This window comes from Citrus sinensis, chromosome 3, assembly GCF_022201045.2.
Source record: "Citrus sinensis cultivar Valencia sweet orange chromosome 3, DVS_A1.0, whole genome shotgun sequence".
NCBI classification, from domain to species: Eukaryota; Viridiplantae; Streptophyta; class Magnoliopsida; order Sapindales; family Rutaceae; genus Citrus; species Citrus sinensis.
In genome coordinates, this window is record NC_068558.1 from 15,704,738 (window position 1) to 15,711,277 (window position 6,540).

General features: G+C 36.8%; 1 non-coding gene across 1 annotated transcript; it reads right to left on the bottom strand.

Annotated features, from left to right (window-relative positions):
- Positions 1 to 3,434: 3,434 nt before the first annotated feature.
- Positions 3,435 to 3,541, bottom strand: LOC112497816 (small nucleolar RNA R71). The gene has a single exon (XR_003064798.2). It is a non-coding gene; the product is annotated as a small nucleolar RNA R71 (small nucleolar RNA).
- Positions 3,542 to 6,540: the final 2,999 nt, after the last annotated feature.

The window sequence follows — 6,540 nt, forward strand, 5'->3', positions numbered from 1 at the left end:
CCTAATCTAGTTTACATCTTTTACTACAATATGGAAATTTCTACAAATAGGCTAGATAGGATAATCACCAATGTAGGAAGTTTTAGAATATAATTCGATGTTGAGGATTTAAACAAAGTCCTAGGAACTCAGGATATTGGTCACAAGATTTATACATCTAGGAAGGCCCTCTTGTTTATCGATTTTTCTTATCATTTTGGTGTTAAAAATATCTGTAGGCGTCGAGATCTTGCAAATGATATTTGCGCTCTCCATTTCCATTCATAGTTGTTACCTTTACAAGTTAGGATCCTTCACACTATCTTACAACATAATGTCACTCTTAGGAAGAGACATTCTGATGAAGTAATGAGGTTGAATGTTGGGTTATTAGATAGTCTTCTTGAGAGACAACCTATTAACCTACACTATGTTATTTTGAGGCATATGCTGAGCACTCTTGGGGTTAATAATCAGTTGCTTCCTTATGGTAGTGTTATTACTAAGATTCTACAACATTTCCATGTACCCATTCGAGCTTCGATTTATGTGGAGACCAAGAGGATTGGTGATGATGCTATAACAGGCACAGGCTTTTATCGGAAGAGTAGGGAGTGGGTCAAGATACCCTTGTCTAAAAATCGAGACACCCTTGTAGCTCTAGATAATGATCGCATGCTTAATGACATTTGTTCTCCTGATCAGCTGTCTAATTTTAGACTTGGAGCTAGACCTCCACCGCCTCGTCGAGGATCCATGTTACAAAATCCAGCAGATTCTGATTTTGAGAAATATAAGATGGATACTGATCAGCCTCCGGCTCTAGAGGATCCCACAGCTCCAAATGGTCTCATACTCTCTCTGAGCAGGCAGCAGCTTCAGACTCAGTTTGTTGTATTTAAGCTTCAACATCAGCAAATCCTTTATCAGTAGTAGCAAGTTGTAGATGGTCAGCTGCGTATCTTTACAGTTCTCAGTATTCCACCTTCATGTTCCTCTTATCCTCCACAGTAGCTGCTTATTTGTTTTTGTCTTTTAATTTCGCGCAACATTTTCACATTTTGGATGATTATTTGTTTTCGGTGAGATTGGATGATTTTGGTTTTATAGATGCTTATGATATATGTTTGGATTATTATGGCTATTTTGGCATTGATTTTGCTATGATTTTGGCTTGGATCTAGCTACTTTATTGTTGAGTTTGATTCCTCGGTTGTATTTTTTTACTAATGATTTTTAAGACGATACTTGATGTTAGTGGGAGGTTGATAACTCTAGGAAATGAGAGTTATTACATCAATTCTAGACTTGAATCAAGTTCACTTAGAGAACAAATAAGGTGTTTTTATTACATTTTGATTACCTTTTGCATAAACATTCATTTTAGTTGAGTCTTAATAAGTTTTGCTTGAATAATAGTAATTTATGCTAAAAATAGGTTTTAAATTGTAGGTGTTGAATTCATGAGAGGATGTTGAGGCATTAGAAGAGCAAGAGGAGGAAGGAAGATGGCCACAAAAGAAGTAAAGCACAATCAGGAATAAGGCAGTGTTGTAGTAGCTGTTAGAACAACCAGTGCTGCAGCAATCTGGGAGCAATGCGGGAGAAAACTTAGGCGCGGGTCAGCCATAAAATCGCGATCTGCATGTTTCTTAATTAAACACATGCACGCTCATGGGCTTTGGTTTAACCTAATTTGCAATATAAAAATGAGAGGTGCACCACATAGAGAGGCGGTAAGGAAATTATCATTAGAATGATTAGAAGGAACGAAGAAGAAGAAGATCAGAATTGAAGAGTGTTGTTTCGGCAACATTGGAGAATCATGCAGAATTACTTGGCTTTGATTTTCACCATGCTCAATTTATATTTATCTTATTCCTTTAATTGATTTGATGTATTCTAAGACCAATATGTTTATGTTTATTTCTCTCATCCAGATTATGAACTAAATTTACTTGTAGTTGAGTGACAAATAATCCAATGGGGTTTTGACTGTTCTTAGATGTTGTTATGGTATTGCTGTAGCATTTTACTCTAATAGCTTTTATGAATATAACTGTTATTTTGGTTGACCACCCATTTAATAGTTTCAATTAAGATAGAGCAGCAAAAGGGCATGTCTTAGCGGACATTATTAGAGTATTACTTATTCTTAAGTCGAGTTTCTTGGATTAGGTTATCCTGAATCCCATAAGGGCAATACTTGAAGTTAAGATATGTAACACTCTAGACATAAGTGTTCACCTTGTAGGGTAGAAAGATTAAAGGTTATAATGTCGTACCATAAATATATGAGCAACTGGTCATTGTTAGTAGATTTAAAGGTATGAGACTTCCAACATGTGATAGCTGAGGATGCCGATTTATTCTGCCCGGTGTTGCAGCACTTATTCTAACAATTGGTGCTAATTTGGTAAACAACAGTCACCCCATTAGGAGAGTTTGACTATTCAACTATTATATTTTCAAGTGAATCTTAGACACAGTAAATCTAGTTTATTTCATTACAGTATTGTCTTATTTAGTTCTTATTTCAATTATTGATTACGATAGAAATTATTTGACAATTGTTTGTTTTGGTTTCAAGTTGAGTTGCGTTATTGTGAGTGCTATAGCATTTTGAATAACATCAATCCCTATGGAGACGATCTTGAATACTTTTCACTTTATTATTTGTTGTGTATACTTGTACATTGGCATTGATAGTTATTGCTTAGAAAATTCACCAACAAGTTTTTGGCGCCGTTGCAGGGGATTGATTGTTTATTTTTGAAGTGTGAAGTAAATCATGATAGAGCCGAATTTGACTTGATTCATTCTATTGATTGGCAGATTAGTACGTGCATGCGTAAGGACAGATCTGTGGTATTCCAATTCGATCCTGAGATTGAAAGGACTGTCAGGAGATTGCGAAGAGAACAAAAAAATTCAAAGACTGTTTCATGCATGAATAATTTGCAGGATGAGGGAAATTTGAACCCTTATGGGCCCTTACAACCAGTCAACATTCAAGAAGAACAAAATGAACAGGCTAACGGGAGACAGCCAGGCAACAACAATATTATTTACATGGCTGATGACAGAGACAGAGCCATAAGAGATTATGCTATGCTAATTCCTCAAGTTGTACATCCTGGCATCATCAGACCTGAAGTAGACGCTGTAAATTTTGAGTTAAAGACAATGATGTTTCAAATGTTGCAAACAGTTGGGCAATTCAACGGATTTCCAAATGAAGATCCTCATTTCCATCTTAAATTGTTCTTGGAAGTAAGTGATGCTTTCAAGATTGTTGGAGCAACATAAAATGCCTTAAGGTTGAGGCTCTTTTCTTATTCTTTAAGAGATCGAGCAAGAGTATGGTTAAATTCGTTACCATCTGATTCCATCACCACATGGAATGAATTGGCTGATAAATTCCTAATGAAATATTTTTCACCAACAAAAAATGCAAAGTTGCGAATGAGATTACTTCTTTCCATCAACTGGAAGATGAAAATTTGTACGAGGCTTGGGAAAGATTCAAGGAATTGCTAAGAAGGTGTCCTCATTATGGTATTCCTTGTTGTATACAATTGGAAACTTTCTACAATAGGTTGAATCCAAGTACAAGGTTAATGGTGGATGCTTCAGCAAATTGAGTTATGTTATCCAAATCTTACACTAAAGCTTATGAAATTCTGGAAAGAATTGCCAATAATAATTACCAGTGGCCTTCAGCCAGACAACCAGCAGCAAGAGGATCAGTAGGGGTACATAATATAGATGCAATCACAGCCTTATCAGCACAAGTTACTTCATTGACTAATATGGTAAAGGCCATGACATCTGCTCCAACAACAGTAAAGCAAGTTACTGAACTCTCTTGTGTATACTGTGGTGAGGAACATGACTTTGATAGTTGTCTTGGGAATCCAACTTCAGTAAACTATGTGGGTAATTTCAATCGACAACCTCAGAACAACCCATATTCAAATACTTACAACCCTGGCTGGAAACAACACCTAAATTTCTCATGGAGCAGTCAGAATCGAAATGCTCCAGCATTAAATGGACAGAATAGAAACACACAGCCACCTGGTTTTCATCAGCAGAGTTAAGGGCAAAAGCATATCAGTTAGGATCTAATCACTTCATTGGAAACACTGATTAAGGAGTATATTGCAAAGAATGAAGCAATTGTATAGAGTTAAGCTGTATCCTTGAGAAACCTAGAGAATCAAATAGGACAACTAGCTACAGCAATGAGCAGTAGAACTCAAGGAAGCCTACCTAGCAATATAGAAGACCCTAGAAGAGAGAGCAAAGAACACTGCAAAGTAATTAGTTTGAGATCTGGAAAGAATGTTGATATCCCAGTTGAGATGACCAAAAAGGGGATAGAATGCAATTCAGCACAAAAACCAACTCAAAAGGGAAGCTTGTTACAGCAAACTCCCCATCAAGACACTGATTACATAGGCCAAGCTACAACAACTGCAGAAGAAATTCAACCAGAACATGCTGAAAAAGAAGTTGCAACACTAATAGCCACAACCTGCACCAACCTAAACAAACAAAATTTAGTACCTCCTGAATCTAACCAGCAGTTTAAACATCTACCACTTTCTCACAAAGGTTCTAGAAGCAGAAACAGGACAAGCAGTTCAGCAAATTCCTAGAAGTGCTGAAGCAATTACATAGAAACATACCTTTTGTGGAAGCTTTGGAGCAAATGCCAAATTATGTGAAATTTCTAAAGGACATCTTAGCAAGAAAAAGAAGGCTGGGAGAGTTTGAAATTGTTGCTTTAACATAGGAAAGCAGTCATATGCTCTAAAATAAGATTCCAGCAAAAGTGAAAGATCTAGGGAGTTTCACAATACCATGCTCTATAGGAATTAGGTATGTTGGCAGAGCACTCTGTGACCTGAGAGCTAGCATTAATTTGATGCCATTATCTGTATTTAAGCCGCTTGGAGTAGGGGAATGCAGACCAACAACAGTCACTCTGTAATTGGCTGACAGATTTCATGCATACCCTAAAGGAAAAATAGAGGATGTATTGGTGAAGGTTGATAAATTTATTTTTTCAGTGGATTTCATTGTACTGGATTTTGAAGCTGATAAAGAGATACCTATTATACTTGGAAGACCTTTTCTCGCAACTGGAAAAACTCTGATAGATGTGCAGAAATGAGAGCTCACCATGAAAGTGAATGATCAGCAAGTCACATTTAATGTACTAGAGGCTATGAGAAACCCTGATGAAGTAGAAGACTGCAATTTCCTGAGTGTAGTGGATTTTGTTGTAGCAGATAGAATGAATAGATGCTGCAGTAAGGCATTTGACAAAGTCAATACCTTTGATGATGTAGAAGAGGAAGATGTTGCAGTAATTCAGACAGATTGGATGGAAGAAAAGTAATCTGATAGGCACACCAGGTTTATTGAACATCTGAATCTTTCAGACAGGGAAGTAAAAATAACTTTACCATTTATTGAATCACCTCATCGTCTTGAATTAAAATTGTTACCTTCACATTTAAAATATGCTTATCTTGATCAAAATAACACACTCCTTATAATCATCTCTTCTACTTTGGATGCAGGTCAAGAACAGAGTTTAGTAGATTTACTTGGAAAATACAGAAGAGCAATTAGATGCACCATGGCAGATATAAAGGGGATAAGCCCATCAATTTGCATGCATAAAATCTTGCTAGAAGATTGCTCCAGCAATTCAGTTGAGCACCATAGAAGGTTGAACCCTATCATGAAAGAAGTGGTGAAGAAGGAAATCATCAAATGGTTGGATGTTGGAATTATATACCCAATATCAGACAGTTCATGGGTGAGCCCAGTGCAATGTGTTCCAAAGAAGGGAGGGATAACAATAATAGCTAATGAGAAGAATGAACTTATTCCTACAAGGACAGTAACTGGATGGAGAGTATGTATGGATTACAGGCAGCTCAACAAAGCCATAAGGAAAGCAGTACTATTATTCTTAGATGAGTATTCAGGCTATAACCAGATTGCTATAGCTCCAGAAGATTAGGAAAAGACAACATTTACTTGTCCTTATGGAACATTTGCCTTTAGAAGAATGCCCTTTGGGTTATGCAATGCTCCAGCAACTTTTCAGAGATACACGATGTCTATATTTTCTGACATGGTAGAGCAGGCTTTAGAAGTTTTCATGGATGACTTCTCAGTGTTTGGAGAAACATACAATGATGGTTTGCACAACCTGGAAGAAGTTCTTAAAAGATGTGAGATGACCAACTTAGTACTCAATTGGGAAAAATGTCATTTCATGGTGCAAGAAGGAATAGTGTTGGGTCACAAGGTATCCAAGGATGGCATTGAAGTAGACAAAGCCAAGATAGAGGTAATAGATAAACTACCACCTCCAACTTCAGTAAATGGTATTAGGAGTTTTTTGGGACATGCTGGATTTTACAGAAGATTCATTAAGGATTTTTCCAAGGTGGCTAAACCATTATGCTCATTGCTGGAACATGATAAACCCTTTTACTTTGACAAAGAGTGTCATTAAGCATTTGGAGAATTAAA